The 24,223-nt window shown below is 39.8% G+C and overlaps 3 long non-coding RNA genes across 3 annotated transcripts; all 3 read right to left on the bottom strand.

Annotated features, from left to right (window-relative positions):
* Positions 1–10,691: 10,691 nt before the first annotated feature.
* On the bottom strand, positions 10,692–12,650 carry LOC117483698. Its single transcript, XR_004556002.1, has 3 exons — positions 12,619–12,650; positions 11,072–11,229; positions 10,692–10,786 (listed from the first exon to the last, which is right to left on the bottom strand). It is a non-coding gene; the product is annotated as an uncharacterized LOC117483698 (long non-coding RNA).
* Positions 12,651–12,710: 60 nt separating this feature from the next.
* Positions 12,711–16,514, bottom strand: LOC117483727. The gene is made up of 3 exons (XR_004556013.1): positions 14,583–16,514; positions 13,982–14,075; positions 12,711–12,780 (listed from the first exon to the last, which is right to left on the bottom strand). It is a non-coding gene; the product is annotated as an uncharacterized LOC117483727 (long non-coding RNA).
* A 450-nt stretch (positions 16,515–16,964) lies between these two features.
* On the bottom strand, positions 16,965–23,948 carry LOC117483723. Its single transcript, XR_004556012.1, has 3 exons — positions 23,859–23,948; positions 23,380–23,423; positions 16,965–17,120 (listed from the first exon to the last, which is right to left on the bottom strand). It is a non-coding gene; the product is annotated as an uncharacterized LOC117483723 (long non-coding RNA).
* Between the last annotated feature and the right edge of the window lie 275 nt (positions 23,949–24,223).

Raw genomic sequence — 24,223 nt, 5'->3', positions numbered from 1 at the left:
CATTTATAAATGCACACGGCATCTATTGCACGTCTGTCCGTCCTGGGAGAGGGATCCCTCCTCTGTTGCTCTCCCTGAGGTTTCTCCCATGTTCCTTTAAACTGTGGGTTTTTCTCTGGAAGTGTTTCCTTGTATGATGTGAAACGTAAGGACAGAGGGTGTCGTATTGTCACTGATATTCTGTACAAACTGTGAAGTCCACTGAGACAAATGTAACATTTGTGATATTGGGCTATATAAATAAACATTGATTGATTGATTGATAAAGAATGGACAAATGTGTTTAATCGTTAATGTCAGATATGTACTAAGTAAATACATTTGTTCCTGCTCAAGATTAGATTCAACTTTATTGTTATTGCACAGATTACAGGTACTGAGACAACGAAATGCAGTTTAGCTTCTAACCAGGAGTGCAACAAGCAGTAAAGTGAAAAGTAATGTACACAATCTACAGAATAAAATATAGAATGAATTGAATGATGAATAAACAGTGAGGGGTATGAATACACTATATACAAAGTAGCCTAGCCTAGTATTAACAGTGTGTTGTATGAATATGCTAAGATATATAAAGTATGACAACGGTAAGCAGTGCAAGTATAGTATACAAATATATAGATATTAATTTAATGATGATAAACATCGTGGAACAATGATGAAAAATGTGAATGGAAGTGGCGACGTAAAACTGACACAAAACAACAACACACTTTTGCCGAGCCAATGGAGAGTTTCATCTCCAGCACGGGGAAAAACCCACCAATGAGCGCTCAGCTCGAGATACCAGCGAGTCGTTTCCCATCAAGCATTTCGCTTCCGCAGCCCGGGGAGAGAAACTGCGCCGCCTCGCCGCGCCGCGCCTCGCTCTCAAGTCTGCGGGCGTCTTTGTCCCGCGAGATTTCAACGTCTCATGTAGGCGAGCCTCCAGAGCAAGTCGGACAAAATGACTAACCATCATGCAACGCACGAGCAAGACGTTGATCGCAATTGCGCAGGTCTGCGCAGGTCTCGCTTGTCTCAAACAAGCCTAATATCAAAAAAGTCTTCCGTCCACACGCAACAGGCACCAAATCAAATCAAATCAGGTTTTATTTATATAGCATATTTAAAAGAGATTTTTGGTCGAGCCAAAGTGCTGTACATGTAATAAAAACACATTACTACAATCACAATAAAAGACAATAAATTACAACAGATATATATAAAAAATAAAAAAAAACACAAGGAAAAGTCAGGAGTCGTGCTCCGCTCTGACTAGAAGGCCAGGGAGAAGAAGTGTGTTTTTAGTGTAGATTTAAAATCCCCTAGGGTCTGGACCGACCTCACATGGAGGGGCAGAGTGTTCCAGAGCCTAGGGCCAGCTGCTGCGAAGGCTCGGTGCCCTCGGGTTTTGAGCCTGGTCTTGGGCACTACCAGCAGCAGCTGGTCAGCAGACCTTAAAGCTCTGGCTGGGGTGTAGCGCTGGAGGAGTTCAGCTATATAGGCCGGAGCCAGCCCATTTAGTGCTTTAAAAACAAATAAAAGGATTTTAAAATCAATTCTGAACCGAACTGGAAGCCAGTGTAGTGAGGCCAGAATAGGGGTGATGTGGTCACGCTTTTTGTGGCCAGTCAGCAAATGTGCAGCTGCATTTTGGACTAGCTGCAGGCGTCTAATTGAGGCCTGGTCCATACCCACATACAGAGCGTTTCTTCTGACAGCCCAGCAGCTGATCTCAAAGCACGCTCCCCTCTCCTGCAGGGGGGCGTGGTCAGCTGCAGCTCATTTGCATTAAAGCTACGTCACAGAATCAGCCCTTGCAAAAACAGGGCAGGGAAAGAGCAAATAGAGCGAAATGAGGCATGGCTAAAATGCATGAGTTTTGTATTTTGAATAGGTATTCAAAAATATATAGGTATGGCCCTACAATATATTTTTCAAATATAGCATGATAGGTCCACTTTAAGTATCAAAATACGCTCCACGTGTAATACTAATTTTTGCCACAAGAGGGGGCACAGTGTAGATATATCAATGAGAATCTGACGTCTCAGGCTCCTCCAACAGAGCAACACAATAACACAGATACAATAGTTAAAATAGTGCGAGGAGAGAGGGTCTGTAGAATCAGAACATCCCCAAACCCAGGTGTGCAAATCTTACCTGAAACCCAACAATACAAATCTGCTTTCTTTACAGATTCAGATTACATGTTTTATGAGTCTTGCACAAAATAATCAATGTGAAAAGGCTCCGTGAAATAATACTACTCTTCTTCAAAAGTAGAGACTTGTTTTTTTATTTATAAATGTCTCATGTTTATTTGAGTTGTACTGACTTGGGGTCTGAATACCTTAATGATATGTTTCCACTTCATGAATTAGCAAAAACTGTTTTAAGAAGGTATGACTTTTTGAAAAAACTGCTAAAGATGTTTGAAGAAATGAATGCAATATTTAGCTTTTTCATTATATATTATTTTATGCACAGGTTTTTTATATTTCTGTCTTTGATCACAAACAGATCCTTAAAGAAACTCCAGGAGTATGGCATCTGATCAATTGGGTTCATGTTTTCCTGAAATCTGTTTTGCAGAACTCACACAAGTAAAAGTCCTGCATTCAAAATGTTACTCAAGTACTCAGATCTTGTATGTGTGTGTGTGTGTGTGTGTGTGTGTGTGTGTGTGGTGTGTGTGTGTGTGTGTGTGTGTGTGTGTGTGTGTGTGTGTGTGTGTGTGTGTGTGTGTGTGTGTGTGTGTGTGTGTGTGTGTGTGTGTGTGTGTGTGTGTGTGTGTGTGTGTGTAGCTTTGTTGGGATTGGCTGCTGCTGCTGAGGTGGAATTTTCATGAGATTTTTAAACGTGTAATAACAAGTTTCTCCGGAGAAAATGAAGTGCGCTGTGAATCTCTGTCAGCCTCTGAGCACCAAGGGTGTGTGTGTGTGTGTGTGTGTGTGTGTGTGTGTGTGTGTGTGTGTGTGTGTGTGTGTGTGTGTGTCAGCCTCTGAGCTCTGTAGGGAAAAACACAGTGATACAAAGTTGCACTTATATAACTGAGAAGCTTGAATTTGAGTTTTAACTTCAGATACGAAAACACATGAATCAAAAATATAAAACAATATTATTACCAGAGAGTACTCAGACGTTGTATTGTACTTGGGTAAAAGTATAAGTACTCAGATCTTGTACTTGAGTAAAAGTAGAAGTACCAGAGTGTAGGAGTACTCAGTTACAGTAAAAGTCCTGTATTCAAAATGTTCCTCAAGTAAAAGTAGAACATTATAAATACATGTAGTGGACTAAAAGTACACCATTTACCTCAGAACTGTAGGGGTAGAAGTACTAAGTAGTATACAATGGAAATACTCAAGTAAAGTAGTGTTTATGTTCTAAAAATTGTACTTAAGTTACAGTACTTGAGTAAATGTACTTAGTTACTTTACACCACTGGTAATAATTCATATTTTAATATCACAAATGTGACAGTTTACAATCACCATAACCAAACTAAAACAGTGCTCAGTTGAATAAATACTGTATATAAAGTAAACACAAAAAAAAAAAATACCAGAACTTTTGATATGTTGTTGTCTTGTTTTCTTCTCGCTCATTACTCGCACAAGTTCTGATAGATATGAACATTTTGGAGAACTAAAAGCATAATGATGAATATCTTCCAACTTTAAATACAATAAAAGCACCAAAGATCTGCAGCAGAAAATAACCCCTAAAACATATTGACTCATATTTAAACAACGTTTGTCCAAATCTTCAGCGTCCATGAAATAGTTTACCCTCAAACAAATAGAGAAGATATTTATTTTAGTGCGTATTTGAATGTAGTCAATACTAATGTAAACATGTTTGTGGTAAACAAGCTTTTTTACAGTAAACATTTATACAATCTTAAACATTTGTACAATGCAGTCACACAATGTAAAAGTTCCTTCATTTTTCACACGTGTTTTCAAGTCATCATTTGATCCGTAAAGCTGATTCCCGTTGTCAAAAACAATGACAAAGAAAACAAGACTTAATAACGCCTAAAACCAACATTATTTAAATTCTGTGTACTGTGTTTATAATGTCCCTGAGGTAGGTGAGAATACATCTGGTTTGAAAATAGTGATATAAAAAGATTTAGCCAGGATAAGTATCAAATAGTACCGATGGTATGTATTACTTCATCGCTTTTGTTGATGTAATACTCATCTTCGCCACAAGAGGGGAAACAATGCTTGGGAAATTAAAGTCAGCCTCTTGTGGCCAAAATGAAAACTACAACACACAGAAAACCACTCAAACTTAGAAGTAATGGTTAGAAAATAATAAATTAAAAATGTCACCGTGCATCTTTGTTTCCCTGCCAATGTTTTCACAGATTACAAATAAAATAGGGAGCTGAATAAATAATAAAATGTGTTTTTAACGGATTCTTTTTAATTTAGGAACTGAAATATGTATTTATATTTATTCCATTCACCTGGAAACTTTTCCCCTGTGATGTTTGTAGAGATTTAGTTTTTTAAATACATAACTAAGACACATATTCCCTTTCTTTTCACCTCTTCTTATCTCATAAACACAGGAGAGAAAACCCTTTGGATCAGACTTAGAAAACAGAAAAATAAAACTGTCCTCTCAGTGCTTTAATAACTGTAATCACTGAAACTGTGATGTGATGGAGAAGTTGTGTCCAGTCTCACAGACCATAATATGTTATTTAACATATCCTTAAAATAGTTTAAATAAGTTATATATACATATAAAAGCACTATTTCTTGCTGTTTTAATGAAAAAAAAAAAAACTTCTGCACCATTTAAACCAAAGCAAACTCCTCGTATGTGTAATAATAATAATATTAATTCATTCTATTTAGAGGCGCCTTTCAAAGCACTCAAGGACACCTTACAATTCATAAAATGAGGTTTAAGACAGCACAAAAGGAGTAACGTGTTTTGGACGTAATATGGTCTTTGTTGACATTAGCACAACTCACCTTGTGGTAAACCTGAGAGAGAGAGAAAGAGTTTGAGCATATCTGAGACCCATAATATATGCCTAAAAATAGCATGATAGGAGATCTTTAAAGTTACTTAACTGTATATAATTGTATTTGTATCTTTGATTTTATCTTTTAAATTTATTAATCTCTAATCTATGTGAATCTGTGCGGTCCTGTAATACTGAATTTCCCCACAGGGATTAATAAAGGTCCGTCTTATTTGATCTGCTCAAAGATTGTTGGTCCACCCTGCCAGAGGCTTTCTGACTCAGCATCCCATAATAACCTGAGAGGCTCCAACAGCATCACCTGGGACCCACAGCATGCTCTGAGCAGAGAATCTGAACTGCTACCATCTGATGGAGATTCAATAAAGTCAGACTGAAGCATCCTTTGTGCTCCAGTCGGTCCTCTCAGTAAACACAGAGCTCCAGATCAGATGCACGCTGAAGGCTCTTTGAGCAGCTCTCACTGATCCTGCTGTTATGTTACATGTTTGTTGTTCACGTATTGTGTCTTGATATTTGTCTGTTGATGTTACACATGGAGCTGCTGTGATGCAAGTCACACTTCAGACCTGATCTGACCATTAAAGTATTATCGTATGAAGTTGACTTGACAGATGAAAAATAGCTAACTCTGGCACCTTTACAGACATTTTGATTAATGTTTAGTTTAGTTTATTTGTTCATAGTGTCGTGGACAGTCCCCATTGATCAACTGTCACAAAAAACAGTAAATGGGGCAGCTTTAGCCAACATTGCTAATTTCCAGCTGTTGTCCCCGGCCAGATGATAATGGACACCTTTTTCAAATCACAACACATCAACATCATTAGTTATAAAGAAAGGATGAAAGACAAGTAGATAGAGGCGAAAGGATAAAAGAGAACAATCAAATGCAAAGAACACGCGTTACTACACACATGTCCCGTGGCGTTTCTATATGTACAAAAGTGGTGGGGCACGAAAAACTTAGATGTTTATATACAGTATATATAAGCTTCTGGCTATCCATGGCTCCGATAGAGAGAGTAGGGGTGTTGAAATTAATCGTTTCTATGATGCATCGTTATGCGGACGTGAACGATTCTGCATCGATGCAGGGACAGAACATAATAGCATAGTAACGTTGCTTCCTGATCTTCCGGCCGCGGCTGGACAATAACGTTTTTTTTCTTTTTCTGTCACACGAATATCAAATCGGTCGGTGACGCAGAGATCAGGGAACAGAAGTGACAGCGGCACAGCGGCTCCAAACACAGCAGTCTGCTTCATCCACCAACACAAGAACACCAGTCCAGAACCAAAAGGAGAATGACCCGCTCTGAATCAGTCCGTGTCGCTGCGGCTCAGAGACACACATCTATTTATGTTTTTGAAAAACACTCGTTGTCGTCATGTCAGGTTTTTGGTGAATTTAATTAAGTCTTGGATTGCAGTCAGGCGCGCCGGATTCATTTTAGAAGTGGGGGGGCCAAAAAAGTGCGTGTGTATGGCCCAATCCCAAACAATATGAGGTGTGATTTGTGCCAAAGAACAGATAACTAAGCTCACTGAGCGGAGAACTGACGTGTCAATGTGCGCCAACGCCTCCATCAATTTTGAATGGGTTGACGTACAATTCAGGCGACGTCACGACGTTGTCAGACGTCAGACGTCACGGCGACGTATCATAGGTGCGCTCAAAGTACGCGCTCAAAGTACGCGCTCAAAGTACGCGCTCACGTGGCGGCGGCGTAGCTTAGAAAGTGCTATCTTAGATATGCGTGTTGATAACGTACGTGTGGATAAGCGCGTGAATAACGTACGTCTCGCCTCCGTTAGCATTGTATAGCATTATCCTATATTATATTTTTCGAATGATTCCGCTCCTACAGTAGTTTGGAGAGTGTTACAGTACACTTTCTCATCGGCACAGTATTGGTATCAGAAGAGAGGGGAATAATCATTAATAATCATTAGTATGAGAATATTTGCTGGTGTTGTACTCGAGACCGGTCTCCAGACCACTTTTTAACGGTATTGGTCTCGGAATCGACTGCATTTGGTTTCGTATTGTCTCTGTATCGGACCTATAGGACTCGAGATTTTATGTCAAGACCGGTTAAGACCACGGCTGTGGCTGGGGATGTGATGAGGATCGGGAACCGAAATCCGGTTCCGATTTGGAACAAATAACAATTGTCCGGTACGGGGATTAATAAGAGTTGTGTCTAGCAGCTGTCTCTCTCTCTCTGCTCGGGAACAGCTGATCGCTGCACGGCGATTAGCTGTCCCTCCCTCCCTCAAGGTGTGTGTGGGTGTGTCTGTGTCTGTGTGTCTCATTCACTGTCCCTCAGGTTGTAGCATGTTTCGATTGCCAGTTTGTGGCTTGTATGTCTTGTGAACGCAACGCTGGCATGATGTGATGTGGCCTGCTGACATGGCCTCTAATGGCACATTTCCACTACACGGTCGGCCTCGGCCACACTCGGTACGGCTCGGTACGGCTTGGCCTTAACAGGGCCGACTCACTTCATGCTGCACTTCCATTACAGTTTAGGAACTGGGGTAGTTACTATAGTAACGCAGTGTAGGCGGAGCCGTGACGTCATCTTCAATGAGAACTCCAGAAACACAACACAGCCGTTAGCTGTTAGCACTCAGAGCTCACAGCTCCTTATATATGTTCAGAAACTAGACAAAAGTTAAACAAGTACAAACCACAGACTGCCTGTGTCATGGTGAATACAGTCGCTGCTTTATTTATGTCTGTATAGGCCGTTGTTGTGAGTGTGGACGGTCAGAGCATATACTGCGTTAGTTTAGCCAATCTCCATCTAGAAAAATACGCATTTTAAAAGGTTTTTCGCCTGCCGTCTGTCTGCAGACTTGACAAAGCATTAATTCATGGTTTTTACTAACCGGTATCAGTATGTTGTTACTTCGGCATCATTTTGAAACGTGTATTACAATTAAATCACGGTCAAATATGTCCATCTTGTTGTAGTTGTAGCCGCCTTGCCAGCGCTCCTCTCTCTAGTTTAGCATACTCAGCCCGACTCAGCCCTGTTTGTTGGCCTCGATAGAACCACAATTTTCTCGGGCCAGAAAAGACGTGAAAAAGTGGCCCCGGGCCGGGCCGGGCCGGAACTAGGCCTAGTGGAAGCGCAACCAAAAACGGGAACGGCACGACACGGCACGCTTAAAGCGAGCTCCGCGCTGTAGTGGAACTGCGCCATAATAAACACACAGGACTAAAATAATACGTGTTTAATTCAGCCCAGATGCAGGCCAAATCCATTAATGCGGCATATATTGAAGGTGTTCAAAGTTGCACCGGTATGAAGCGCAGTGAGAACCACGCACCTGTCAGACCAGACCTTTATATATACAGTCTATGTGTCAGACTGGCGAATGGGCACATTTAAATTTCAGGAGAATAATGAAGATGTGATTGGTTGTTCCACTCTCCGTTTCTCACGAGACCAGCGCGCTGCTGTTTACATTAGTGTGGACTGGACCGACTGAAACTGACGGCAAGGTTAATTATTGTGGAAGGATGGACCCCCATCCTGCAAAAAAAGGCAGCGAAATGTGCTAAAATCACTGATTTATTCAGAACTGCCCGTATGGTATAGAATGACGAAGCAGAAAGTAAGTGAGCGAACATTATGAGCCACATTTCTTTCTATATTGTAGCCTGATGTGCACATCGACTGTCAACAAAACAGTTTCTCAGTCCAATGCTAAGTTAGTGGCAGGCCCTGTGTGACTGGAGACTATAAGGCTACACAAAACCCAAACATGTCCTTAATGTTACTCAAGGCAAATATATGTAATATAACCGTTAGACTGCAGCTAACTGTGGGGCTACAAACCCCTCATACTGTGAGTGAATCACTTGAGATGGTTATGTTGTCTAAAGGGGAGACACTCATTATGGTATTAGGCCATGCAAATACAGGGTCAACTAAGTGATAAAATAAGTGTTGCATAATGTATGTTCTTGAATAATGTTATTTCATAAATAGTTGTTAATGTAATGATTACATGTTCTCCTTATTCAGTTCCACTATCAGATGATGCTGATGGTGATGGCCCTGAGGGAGAGATGCAGACAGAGCTCAGTGGACAGAACTGGCAGGTACAGAGGAAACTGTTTCAATAGGCTATGACTATGAAAACACTGAACAAACCAAAGGAAATGTAATGACAACAGTATAAGCAAGCTATGTTCATGTTCTCTCAATAAGTTACTATAGTTATTGATCAGAGTTTAATCCATTTGAGGTCCACCCCCAAATAAAACATGTTCACATGGAAAGGTTCCCAAATACATATGCACACCTTTTTTTTAACAATATCCTATGTCCATATGTTTCTATTTAAGTAGTAGATTCAAACTGTAGGGCTATCACTACAGGCAGCAACGTTGTAAATATTGACGATACATCCAGCAAAACGCCCCCAAACAAAACTAGTAGTGGCCTGGCTGGGTGTATAATTCCCGGCCTGACCTATGGTCCCAGTCCGGCCCTGCTGACACATCACACACCCGTACACTACACACATTACTGATTAACTGATATCACAATTGAGTTACTCTCTTTAAATAAATATACTGTAATTGGAAAATAATCATGTGTGGTGTCCTTGTTTTGTCCGTCCTTGAGCCAGGGCTCCCTATTGTTGTATAGGTTAATGGTGTGTGTAACACAAACATAATAAATCATTGGATAGTGTTATATAATAGAAATAAAGTAATGTATTAAGACTCAGTGCGAGTTATTACTTTCTTCCTTTACTTGGCATTCTTCAAAAATATACAGACATTGCAGCACATCGTTTCACGTCTTTGTACTTTCTCAGCATTAAAGTGCAATGTGTTGGCGAACCTTTGTTTCCTCCTGACAGCTCACTTAAAGGTATACTCAATTCAATTCAATAGCTTTATTAGCATGACCTCATTTACATATAGTATTGCCAAAGCTCTGTATAGTTGCAACATCTATACAAAATATATATATATACAATATATATATACTCCCCCTTGTGGCCAAAGGGGGACACAACTCTTGTCTTCAGATGTATGCTTGAGTGCAGCAAAATGTAGCACAGTGACTATTTTGTCAACCCAACATCATAAAACAATACATATTTTAGTAAACGGGACATTATAATCTCCGCACATTAACTCTATATTTGCCTCTGCCATGGTGCCAAAATGAAATAAAATAAACAATATATAGGGGTTGCTTCTTCTCTGAACTTCTATGTATACTGCATCCCTCCAAATCAAATAAACCATAAACAAATACATAAAGTCGTGTTCACTGCAGCGATCTATTTCACACAGAAAACTTTATGAAAACTTGGTGATATGCAGTTTTCTCCTGGAGACCAAGGGAAGACAGGCTTCTCCTGTTTTTTCAGCCTTTGTTATCATTTTGATAATTAAAAATATATATTTTTGTCTGTGGTTGTTTTTTGCATTCAGGGCATACAAGAGGTGTAACATTATTTTAATACCAAAACTATATTGAAATAGAGTCTAGCTTGAACAGCAACGTAGCTGTAACATTACTGGGTTATTTGGTGATAACTACCAAAGTAAAGTAACTTCAGACGCAGACGTCACGTAGCTTCTCAGACGAGAGGGGGTGGCGACGAGAGTGTCACGTTACTTCTCTCGCGGCATAGTTCACGGCATGGTAGGCGACGACCGACACGATTGTCTGCTCAGTGAGTTCGCTCTTTGGCACAAATCACACCTCATAGACCTAAGGTCAGCACACTGCTGAACATACTCATCGCCTGCACACACACACACACACACCCACACACACACACACACACACACACACACACACACACACACACACACACACACACACACACACACACACACACCACACACACACACACACACACACACACACACACACACACACACACACACACACACACACAGTAAAAAGGTAGAAGTATTTTATATACAAACGTCCGTATCTCTCATAAACATGGCGGTGTTAAATGAACATGAGGAAGCAACATGTTGGCACTGAACTCAATCAGACGTATTGAGGATGATATTGATACCTGCTGGAACTGAGGCGAGCTGAGAGTGTTGTTCAGCTCCTCGCTGCTCTGAGGGAGAGACTCTCCGGAGGGGAGGAAGGGAGAGAGACGCTGCTGCACCTCGGGGTGAGACAGGATGGGAGCCATGACCTCCGGGGTGAGCACGCTGGACAGATCCACTGCAGAAACCACATCTGTGCTTTAGCAAAGGTACAAGTACTCAGATCTGTGCTTTAGTAAAGGTACAAGTACTCAGATCTGTGCTTTAGCAAAGGTACAAGTACTCAGATCTGTGCTTTAGCAAAGGTACAAGAACTCACATCTGTGCTTTAGTAAAGGTACAAGTACTCACATCTGTGCTTTAGTAAAGGTACAAGTACTCACATCTGTGCTTTAGCAAAGGTACAAGTACTCAGATCTGTGCTTTAGCAAAGGTACAAGTACTCACATCTGTGCTTTAGCAAAGGTACAAGTACTCAGATCTGTGCTTTAGTAAAGGTACAAGTACTCAGATCTGTGCTTTAGCAAAGGTACAAGTACTCAGATCTGTGCTTTAGCAAAGGTACAAGTACTCAGATCTGTGCTTTAGTAAAGGTACAAGTACTCACATCTGTGCTTTAGTAAAGGTACAAGCACTCACATCTGTGCTTTAGTAAAGGCACAAGTACTCAGATCTGTGCTTTAGTAAAGGTACAAGTACTCAGATCTGTGCTTTAGTAAAGGTACAAGTACTCAGATCTGTGCTTTAGTAAAGGTACAAGTACTCAGATCTGTGCTTTAGTAAAGGTACAAGTACTCAGATCTGTGCTTTAGTAAAGGTACAAGTACTCAGATCTGTGCTTTAGTAAAGGTACAAGTACTCAGATCTGTGCTTTAGTAAAGGTACAAGTACTCAGATCTGTGCTTTAGCAAAGGTACAAGTACTCAGATCTGTGCTTTAGCAAAGGTACAAGTACTCACATCTGTGCTTTAGCAAAGGTACAAGTACTCACATCTGTGCTTTAGCAAAGGTACAAGTACTCACATCTGTGCTTTAGCAAAGGTACAAGTACTCAGATCTGTGCTTTAGTAAAGGTACAAGTACTCAGATCTGTGCTTTAGTAAAGGTACAAGTACTCAGATATGTGCTTTAGTAAAGGTACAAGTACTCACATCTGTGCTTTAGCAAAGGTACAAGTACTCAGATCTGTGCTTTAGCAAAGGTACAAGTACTCAGATCTGTGCTTTAGTAAAGGTACAAGTACTCACATCTGTGCTTTAGTAAAGGTACAAGTACTCACATCTGTGCTTTAGTAAAGGTACAAGTACTCACATCTGTGCTTTAGTAAAGGTACAAGTACTCAGATATGTGCTTTAGTAAAGGTACAAGTACTCAGATATGTGCTTTAGTAAAGGTACAAGTACTCACATCTGTGCTTTAGCAAAGGTACAAGTACTCAGATCTGTGCTTTAGCAAAGGTACAAGTACTCAGATCTGTGCTTTAGTAAAGGTACAAGTACTCAGATCTGTGCTTTAGTAAAGGTACAAGTACTCACATCTGTGCTTTAGTAAAGGTACAAGTACTCACATCTGTGCTTTAGCAAAGGTACAAGTACTCAGATCTGTGCTTTAGTAAAGGTGACGGAGGTGTTGGTGGGGGGTGACGGGAGTGAGGGGGGGGGTGGGAACCTGGGCGGAGCCGAGGCGGCTGGAGGCTGAGGAGGAGGTGGGGGTGACGGCTGTGGACGGGCTGAGAGGAGAGAGAGGAACATCAGTGGGTCATTTTATATATATATATTATTTATTTATTTACCCATGTAATCTTGTATTTCTATTATATTTATTACATATTATTATTTTTTTAAATGTATTTTTTTTCTTTATTCACCAATGTATTATTTTTGTATTTGTACTAATTATTATAATTTTGTTCCATCATTATTATTTCTATTATTGTAATTTGTATGGCTTCATCTGATGTTTGTCAGGATTCTTGCAACTGTTTTTACTTGAACATCACTGGTACATTTTTTATATTTTTTAAATGTATTTACTTTTATTATTCTCCTGTGTATTATCTGCATCAAATACTGGCATGACATTATAAATAAATATATAATATTTTACATTACACTTCATTTAGCTGACGCTTTTATCCAAAGCAACTTACAATGACCAATTACAGGGACATTCTCCCTGGAGTAACTGAGGGCTAAGTGCCTTACTCAAGGGCACACTAGTGGTGATGTTCCTGGTGGGATTTGAACTCACAACCTTCCGATCTTCAGCCCACCTCACTATCCATTAGACCACCACGATCACTATCACTATAATATCCACTGAATAAAATGTTTAACAAACATCTGTTAGGATTTTTAACTTCTACACACTTCAACTAAATAAAATAACTCAAATTATAAAAATGTTCTGTATTTTCTGAACACTTTTCTTAATTTTATTTGGCATTTAATTATTTTGTGCAGGAAACCATAGCATGTATTTTCCCCCATAAGGTAATATGGGAAAATGTCTCCCTCTGGTGGAGAATAGTCGCAAGTTCATTTCTAAAGCCAGGGCCCTGAAGTACTTTATAGATCCCAATTTGGGACATGTTTGTGTTGCAGCAGCATAAAAAGACATGGCATTGTACAATACAAATTAAAATACAAGAAAGTAGAAAAAATACATGTTGAATTTACAAATGAACAATAACAAGATATAAAGCAAGTCTATTATACAGGGATGGATTTTATAAAAATGGGTCTCGAATGGAACATATTTTATTCGGCTAAACGCTTATTATGGACTTTTGATAGGAGCTGAGGTCACACTTTCATAATTAAATCAAAACCGTGTACGTTAAAAAATATGCCACCAAGTAGTCCACACACACCGTCAGCAGCTGTTTGGAGTAAATGTAGTGTTATAAAAATATGTATATTTAAAGTGACCTGGTGGAGGAGTTGCTGGCTGCAGGGACACTGCTGGAGCTGCTGCTGCCCAGCAGGTTAGCCAATCCTGGGCCAGCGAGGGCCCCGAGGCCCCCTGAGGGCGAAACATCACGTTATCATCTGAGAGAAACTAAACATAAATAACATTCATGACATATTGTTAGAGCCAGTATTTCGTTTTTATAAGAAAGGCCACCTAATCGTGACGTCTGTAGTCAACCAGAGTATAAAAGACTACAATTCCCACGTCGCCTCCTTTAAAGTGACAGAGATGGGAAACCTGTCAGAAGGACGGCGTCGAGGAACAGTTTCTAACCGTTCAACTTTTAAGTTATGAAGTTATATAAGCCTCATCAAGACAGAAAGAATACCTAAGTTGTTTGTTATTTTATTTGCCTCTTTGTTTTGACTATTGTAAAGCCCTCTTTTCTTTCTTGCATGTGTAAAAGTTTGTTATTTTATTTTGAGCAAACACATCTCTCGTCTCTTCAACTGTAAGTAATGTAAGTTATAAAATGTCTGTTTAAAGCGTCTAGTGGCTTGATAGATAAACAAGGAAGGAAGCCACGACAGATACACTCTGTGAGTTTCTCCTCCGTACCGATCCCGCCCAGTCCAGTCGGTCCGATGAGCTGCATCAGCTGGTTGTGGCTCATATTACCCAGAAGGCTTTGCAGGCCGCCCTCACCTGCACGGGAGAACAAGAAAATCCAGCATGACAATTAAGAAAATGTATAAAGAAAGCGTAACTAGACAGTATGAAGTGGACTTGTGATGGTTTTATGTTTCAGTATTTGTAACTGTGACATAATAATGCTTTTATTTTACTTTTTTATGGTTATTTAATTTTTTTCTTTTTTAAGAAGGGGCAGGTAAAATGAGATGTACTTCTCCCTGCTCCTTTCCACCATGCGCTATAAAAACTAAACTGAAAAAACAACCAGTATACGTGTACATGTTGAGTTTATTTAATCAGAATCAGAATCCCTTTATTAGTCCCACAGAGGATACATGTACATTGTTACAGCAGAAAGAGCCAGAGACAGCTTCATGTTACCTAAAGCATGCATACAACAAAGTATTAAAGATTAAAAAAAGAAATGATAATAGGTGTTATAGTCTGTGTTGTTGTGTGGGGGGTCTACTAGGGGTCGTGGTGGTTATATAGTCTGACCGCTGCAGGAAGGAAGGACCTGCGGTATCTCTCTAATGTGTAGGTGGTCCAATACTTTTGTCTATATTGTGTATAATTGAGTATCATCCGCATAACAATGAAAATGTCCCGAGTGATTCCTTATTGCCTAAAGGAAGCGTATATAATGTGAACACAATAGGTCCAAGCTCTGAGCCCTTATGCTTTGCTGTGGCAGAACTGGCTGGATCAAATCAAACAGAACTCTAAACACATTTTCAGCTCTGCACACAATCTGCAATTCAACTCTGCACTTTCTAAAACACTGCACACGGTTCTCTGAGTAACACACAGAGATCTGACATATTCACCTGTCAGCCATTTTCAACACACTGCCATTAAACATGCTACACATATGAGCCAATGAACAGATACACATGCCAGCTGACCGTTAACGCCTGGCTGCTTTACTGCTGACTCATCAATCAGGATATAAGTACAAGAAGTGGGATATTTATTTTTAAAATCTGTTTTTTTATCACAGAGCTGAGAAAATAATATTTATTATAAAAAAATCAAATATCCTGTTTATGAAATACACAAGAAAAAAAAAAAAGATTTAAGAACAAATTAACATTAAATTTAAGCAAAACAAATATTATGCTATTTGGAAAACATAAAACAAATCCTCAGGTGCAATTAATACTAGATAACATAAACATAGAAAGAGTATATGAAATGAAGTTCCTTGGTGTGGTTTGAGAGCACAAGATCAGCTGGAAACCTCATATCAATCATGTAAAAGCTAAACTGGCTAAGACTATCTCAATATTGGGGAAAGCAAGACACATTCTGGACTACAACTCATTATGCTCTGTATAATACACTCATATTGCCATGTCTGAGTTACTGTGTGGAGATTTGGGGAAACACTTACAAAACCAACCTACAGCCGTTATGCACATTACAAAAAAGGGCTATAAGAATAATCAATAATGTTGGATATCTTGAACACACTCATTCATTATTCTTGAAGTCACACACACTGAAGTTTACTGATCTGGTTACATTTAAAACGGCACAAATCATGTACAGAGCAAGACATAATCTACTTCCTAGGAAATTACAAACATTGTTCATAGACAGAGAGGGCGGGTATAATTTGAGAGGAAATCTACATTTGAAACAACTCAAGGTCAGAACAACTGTGAGAAGTATGAGTAGAACAATCTGTGGGGTGATTTGATGGAACGGTTTGGAGCAGGAGTTCAAACAAAGCACAAATATAATTCACTTTAAAAGGATGTACAGAAACACTTTCTTGGAAAACTATGAGAATGATTTAAGGTGATTGAAGATGAGAAATGATTGTAAATGTATGTATAAATGTAAATATGTAAGTAGGAATAACTTGCAGAAATGATTTAAAGGATAATCATTGATCAGCGGTAAGGGGTGGGAATTAATAAGCATTTGCTTCCTCCCGCTCCCTTTCGGACACATATGATTTATTATTATTATTAATATGAATATTGATAAATACTGTATTCTAACAATACGGTATTCTGTTTTTCACATTTGTTATTTTTTATTTGTTTTTTTAATCTGTTCGAAATAAAGATGGAAATGAAAAAGAAGTGAAATGAAGTCGTTAATTCATGAGAAAAGCACTCGTCAGAAAGATTTGAAATAAATGTAAATAAAATGTAAATAAAATGTCCAAAGAAAGTATTCAGAGTAATTCTTATTACAGTTTTATAATTGTTTTATATATTTCTCAAATGACCTGCTTTGACTGCAGCTTGAGAAACTTCTGGATTCAGTCTGAAAGCATCCTTTTTTTAACTTTAAACATGATCTTTAATAATGTTGTAGTTTAGTTTAACTCTGAGAGGTGGACTGGCTGGACTCCTCACTGGGACTCTGGTTCTGGACCAGCTTGCAGGGTCCAGGAGTTCTTGGAGAGAAGGAGCGCTTCCTGCCGCAGGACTCGGGGGATGGGAGTTCCTGAACATGGAGAAACAGCTTCAGTTATTATGCTCCAAATATCTGGAACAAAGTCACAGAAAGAATGTGTCTGCAGCTCAGAGAGTCCTGCTGGGAACCCACACATGTTGAGGAGCCCAAAGTGTGATGAGAGAAATGTACAGTACGGGTCCCCAGCACATAGAAGCTTCCGGATGCTAACCTGCATATGTTGGGAGAGCTTTACAGATCAGGAGAGGAACTAAGTACATTTACTCAAGGACTGTACTTAAGTACAATGTTGAGGTACTTGTACTTTACCTGAGTATTTCCATTTTATGCTACTTAGTAGTTCTACTCCTCTACAGTTCAGAGGTACATGGTGTACTTTTACTCCACTACATATATTTAATACCTGATATGATCAATAATTATAAAACTTATATTATTCTGAAATGGACCAATCTGCACAATAGGCGCGTTCACACCGGAGTACTTTTCACCGTACTTTTCGCATTTAGTTCCGTTAGTACCCCTTATGTCGCGTTCACACCAAAAAGAGTATTTACAGATGGAGCATCTTATTTCAGACTCCAGCATACAGCTTCCTGCCTACTACCAGCCAGTTACCTGCCTAAGACCTGCCAAAGACCAGTATCTGGGAATGTTAAGCCCTCCCACTATTTTCCAAGAGGGCGTTGCCAGATTTTCAATTTCAGGATTTAACCAGGAGATGGCGCTATATATTAAATAACTATGGCCAAACTAAGATTTAGTTTTTCACAAGAGAAAATGCAGATATTATATAAAAAACTAAAGTTAAAATCTTGTTTTTAATGCCCCAAGAGCAATAAAAACACTTGTTAAAAAAATCCTGAGTGAGGCTTTCATAAATTGCATTTAGCTGATGCTTTTATCCAAAGCGACTTACTATTTAATAAATGATAAATGATTATTCATAACAAATATGAGTGATGTGTGATTATTATTCATGCTATATACTGATATAGGGCCTTAGCTTACTTAAAGCAATCAATCCTGCAAATTAACCCTTAGTTTTTCAATATAGTTATTCAGACAATGTGAGTAGAAAGACAGAAATTCTGCTCCCACCTAAGGCCAACGTTGCAATATTACAACATTTCCCTAAAAACTTACCAAAACGTAAACATTTTTAAAACTCTTTCATTTCTGCTCCAGAGGCCAGGGGTTCAATTGGGATTTGATATGTGGGGGGGCTCTGTTAGAAGGTGCGACGGGGGAGGGGGGAGAGAGTTATGGCGCGTTTCCACTACACGGCCTTGCTCGGCCTCTCTCGGTATGGCTAGGCCTCGTTAGGACTGGCTCACTTTATGGCGCATTTCCATTACAGTTTAGGAACTGGGGTAGTATCTATAGTAACGCAGTGTAGGCGGAGCCGTGACGTCATCTTCAATGAGAACCCCAGAAAAACAACACAGCCGTTAGCTGTTAGCACTCAGAGCTCACAGCTCCTCATATATGTTCAGAAACTAGACAAAAGTTAAACAAGTACAAACCACAGACTGCCTGTGTCATGGTGAATACAGTCGCTGCTTTATTTATGTCTGTATAGGCCGTTGTTGTGAGTGTGGACGGTCGGAGCATATACTGCGTTAGCTTAGCCAATCTCCATTTAGAAAACACGCATTTTAAAAGGTTTTTCGCCTGCCGTCTGTCTGCAGACTTGACAAAACATTAATTCATGGTTTTTACTAACCGGTATCAGTATGTTGTTACTTCGGCATCATTTTGAAACGTGTATTACAATTAAATCACGGTCAAATATGTCCATCTTGTTGTAGTTGTAGCCCCCTTGCCAGCGATTCTCTCTCTAGTTTAGCATACTCAGCCCGACTCAGCCTCGTTGTCTCTGGCCCTAGACCCACGATTTTATGAGGCCAGAAAAACTGTGAATTAGGACCCGCCGGCCGGTATTAGGCCAAGTGGAAACGCAACCAAAAACGGGCCGCTGACGTCACAGCCCTCTTAAACCGTGCTCCGCGCTGTAGTGGAAACGCGCCATTAGACGCTCGTGAATTGTCAACAGGGGGGGGGTTGACATCAGAGCATCGTCCTATGGGCTTAGCCCCGGACAGGTACAACAGGTATTCACTCAGAGGGGGGTAGGTACTAAATGCCACCCATTTACATGTAGGCAAACAAAATCAACATACAGTAGGGGGGTGGGGGATGGTGAATGTTTGTAAACACAATCCCCAGGATGTGTCCTTATCAAACCAAAATAGAAAATGCAGATATTACACTCAGACATTGGAAAAGTCTATGTTAAAAAGCCTCAGTCATGTTCAGCTATGTTACTATTTATAATGTTATTGTTGTTACAACAGAAGATGTTTTTCTTTTGGTGCACTTTGAGGTCAAAATTAAGAGATTTATGGATACCGCTGGAAAAAGCTGCATATGCCGAGCCTGTACGTAGCGCTGTAACTTCCTCCACAAAAGCAGCCTTCTGTTTATTCAACGTGGTGGGGGCCGAGGGAACCGGGCAGAGTTTTTCGCCGGTCAACGTGTGTGAAAGTTTAAATCTTCCTTATTGAGCTTTAAAACAAATGAATAATGACTATATATAATAATAAAATAAACACCGGCTGTTGTTATGCCTGCTGTAACGTTAAATTACTCCGTTCTCCGCTTAAGTAATTATGCCGTTACAAGCTTCATAGTTGTATTTATCATCTAAATTTGCCGAAACTAGTTTAATATTCTGAAAGCCAAGACTTTGTTTATTTGAAATCAGATGAAAACAAACTGTAACGGACCCTGCCGTGTTATCTTGATATTTCCGGCACAGACCCTTTCATACCGGCAATGCACGATAGAAACAACAGGAACTGCGACAGCATAGATATGCGAACACAAACCTACAGACTGCTGGAGAAGAGATATCACAGGTTGGGACACACACATTCCGATGGCCAATTAGTTTTAAACAGAAAGTATAGCCTACTCAACATAGGGGGGTGGGGGCTGGTGAACGGTATGGTCAATGTTTGTAAACACTGACATTTTGACTTTATTTGTCATATTTGGAGCGTTATTAGAATGAAACAGCCAGGTCGTGACTCACAAAAAAAAAGTGTTACTTCACTAACTGTAAGCTTGTCACTCAGAGTAACCTACAGTTAACTTAACTGTTGGAAAATACACACAGCTGAGAGCTGCCGTTTCATTCTGACTGTTAAAAACGGTAACAACGGACTATTTTTCTTAGCGGATGCATGTCAATTTAAATCAATACATACAACTATTTTTTCAATCAATAAAAACATTTTCTAAATCCATAAAAGCATTTCAATTAATATTGGGAGTCATGTCGTTACTTTGTTGAGAATGTGGCCATGTAATAAGCGGGATAATTTGCAGCGACTTGGTCATTATGGGGAAGAATAACACCCAGGGATCTTGATCTGCCTGACAAGTTTACTGAGTTACTGAGTTTAGGCACGTTAATAACATTTGAATGAAGTTGAATACAGTATATTCATATTTGTCAGTGATTTCATGTCAATTCGGCGAACATAAACATAAATGATCGTGATTAAATTAGGATTACAAATCGAGAGCCGGCTGCATTTCCTCTCGTTCGTTTTTTTCGACTAAACAACATTATTTTGTTAAATAACAACATGGTGATGTTTTGTAAATGATTACATGTCTTATTTAGCACAGACTATGATACTATCCGTGACATATGGATCTTAACAAAGATCTGCTATACATTAGTACCAGACATACTGTACATTGTGGTGATTGACATTATTCACCCACGGATCTATGGGTTGGGGTATTGTTCCGCACGGACATTTTAGTGAACCGGACCAGCTGTTTCCGCCGGTCTTCGCTTCCCAGGCATGAAGTTGTTTACATGTGTGTTCAGATGCTAAATAAAAGTTTAGCTTGTACTTTTGATACCCCGCCTCCGACTCCCGTCTCTCGGCACCACAACATCCAGTTTACTGTATCGAAGTTGATTTCACATGAGCTCCAGTGTTGAACCCCACTGCACCCCCTGGTGGATCAATGATCCATTGCAGCTGGCTTCACAATAATTACATTTATTTATCACGGGGGCGGTATCAAGTCAGACTGGGGGCCGGCTCTTCATCACGAACCGATCACGGGCCGATCACGGACCAATCACGACCCTCGCGTTTCAAACTGTCTGAAATAAGATGCTCCATCTGTAATTTCGGGAACTTTTACCCCCATTTTTAGTACCTGCTGAGAGATGGTACTTTCCTGGGGTAAAAAAGTGCCCCAGTTCTGATTGGCTGGGCGAATTGCAAACCACGCCCCGTACAACTCTGAAATGTTTTGTAGAGCCGCCATTTTATTATCCTTGCATGAGCATTATTAGCATTAGCATTATTAGCATTAATAATGTGTAACTTGCTGCAGTTAAATACCATCATACTATGTGCAATATATACATCATATACATAGGCATTAATAACTGTGTAATATATACCTGGCTGCTAAATCCTAAGAACTGTTACAGGATTTGTATTTTGGAAAGTATTTTTCTTTTACTTTTATTTTTTTTATATTATATTTTTTATTATATCGTAACTTAGTACTTTGTTTTTCTTAACACAGGTAACATTAAGCTGTCTGTGGCTCTTTCCTGCTGTAACGATGCAAATGTCCCCTCCGTGGGACTAATAAAGGTATTCTGATTCTGATTCTGATTAGCATTTTTTTTTTTTTTTTTTTAGCCTTTATTTAACCAGGTTAAAAAATCCCATTGAGATCAACGATCTCTTTTTCAAGGGAGACCTGCGGTACATTGGTTACACATAAAAACAACAGAAAACAAAAGGACATCACAACATAAATTACAGGGGTATACATTAGCAACCTATTTACAGTGACAGGTATCCATTAACATTTCATCCAGCCGTGCTTTAAAATGATGCAAGGGAATCAAAATGCTCAGTTTCAATGTTTTTTGCATAGTGTTCCAAGCTAGAGGAGCAGCGCACATAAAAGCTTTAGTACCTAAAACAGTCCTAGCACTTGGCACATGTAATAAGAACACATCCTGGGATCTCAGGCAATAGCTACTTGCCACTCTCTGTGAGATCAAAGAGCAGATATAAGTCGGTAGTTTACCCAGCATGGCTTTGTAGATGAACATGTACCAATGACTGAGCCTCCGACCAGTAAGTGAAGGCAGACCTGCCTTGGCATACAGGGTACAGTGATGAGTAAGTACTTTACAGTTAGTAACAAATCTCAGAGCACTGTGATAGGCGGCATCTAACCTTTCCAGGCAATGGGCAGGTGCATTCATATAGATCAAATCACCATAGTCTAGCACAGGTAAAAAGGTCACAGTGACTAGCCTTTTTTTGGCTTCAAAAGAGAAACAGGACTTGTTTCTGAAAAAGAAACCTAGTCTAACCCTCAGCTTTTTAAGCAGATTAGTGACCTGAAGTTTAAAAGTAAGACAATCATCAAGCCAGATACCAAGGTATTTATAACAGCTAACCACTTGGAGTACTTGTCCTTGTATAGTCACAATATCCATTATTAGCATTAGCATTAGCCCAGCGCACAAACACAGAGAGACTAACTTATGGCAACACAAAATAAAACATGGGAGCGGTGGAGATGAGGAGGTGTTGGCGTTCTGGCGATTTACTCGGAAAGCTTCAGTAGAAGCTGCTGGGACTCCCAGCAGCTTCTACTGAAGCCAGTCCCCAACTCCGGGGACTTCCGGCCGGGGACTCCGGGTGGCAGTATACGCCGTGAAGTTGTTTGCGGCCTGCCAGTAAACCCAAAGCAGAAGAAGACGAAGTGACGTCAGCAGCGTAATCTTCCCTCAGGGAATTTATTCCGGTGTGAACGCGATCTGTACTAAATGCCCTGGGGTAATAAGTGCCGGCACTGAGTACGGCAAAGTACTTGGTGTGAATGCGGCTATTGACTACTTTTGGTACTTTAACTATATTTTGATGCTAATACTTTTCTACTTGTATTGAGTAACATTTGAATGCGGGCCTTTTACTGTAACAGAGTATTCCTACACTCTTGTACTTCTACTTTTACTGAAGTACCAGATCTGAGTACTTCTACTTTTACTGAAGTACCAGATCTAAGTACTTCTACTCACGCGTCACTGTTTTGATAGACAGTTGTTGTGAAGAGAAACAGCCAAAATGATGAAGAGAGAAAAACAAGAGTGTTGTTTTCCTCTGAGGACATGCTCCATGAAAGAGTTTCATATCTTGATGAATGGAGGATATTCAGTACTCACAGTTCTTCTGGATCTTGGCTCTGATCGTCTCATCATATCTGATCCTGTAGGGATGAACACAATCCAACAGTTATGGATCCAGTTTAAAATAAGTGTTTGTTCTTTGAGTCAGCTTCAGAGTCCTGACTGATCTCATGCTTTACATCCCATCATATCTTCTCTGCAAACACTACGACTGACTGCCACAGCTCTCAGCTGCATTACAGGAAGTAACAGTCATTAGTCAAGGAGCTAAAAACATCCCATCAAAAACAGACTACCTTTTCCACTCTTCTGTCAAATCCCATATGTCTGGTGGAAAGTTGATTACTTACTAAATGTGGCTTTGCATTTTCAGCTGGCCTTCTATAGTTGATGGAAGAATGAAAGAGCCTGCAGTCAGTGGGTAACATCACTGATCTGTTGTGATTCCCCAGTGAGAGAAACACCTCCCTGTGTTTCATACAATACTGCTGAACCAGCAGAGACCCCTTACTGACCTGAGGGTCTCCAGTCTGCAGTCTGGACTCTCCAGAAGATCTCTCAGCAGCTTCTCTCCTGAATCCTGCAGAGTGTTGTAACTCAGGTCCAGCTCTCTCAGATGGATGTTGGACTTCAGAGCTGAGGCCAGAGCAGAACAGCTGATCTCTGACAAACTGCAGCCCCTCAGTCTGAATAAAGAAAACATGATGAGGATACAAATCAGTTTATAATCCAATCAGATGTTACTCAACATTTAAATGAATCTGAACAGAAAATTATGTCTACTTCAGAAAGTGAACTTTATCATGTAAAACTAAAATGACTTCAGATGACCTTTATTCAGACGTTATCGTTTACTAAATATTAAATACATAGATTTACT

Source organism: Trematomus bernacchii, unplaced genomic scaffold (assembly GCF_902827165.1).
Source record: "Trematomus bernacchii unplaced genomic scaffold, fTreBer1.1, whole genome shotgun sequence".
NCBI classification, from domain to species: domain Eukaryota; kingdom Metazoa; phylum Chordata; class Actinopteri; order Perciformes; family Nototheniidae; genus Trematomus; species Trematomus bernacchii.
This window is presented reverse-complemented; position numbering and strand designations above follow the sequence as displayed.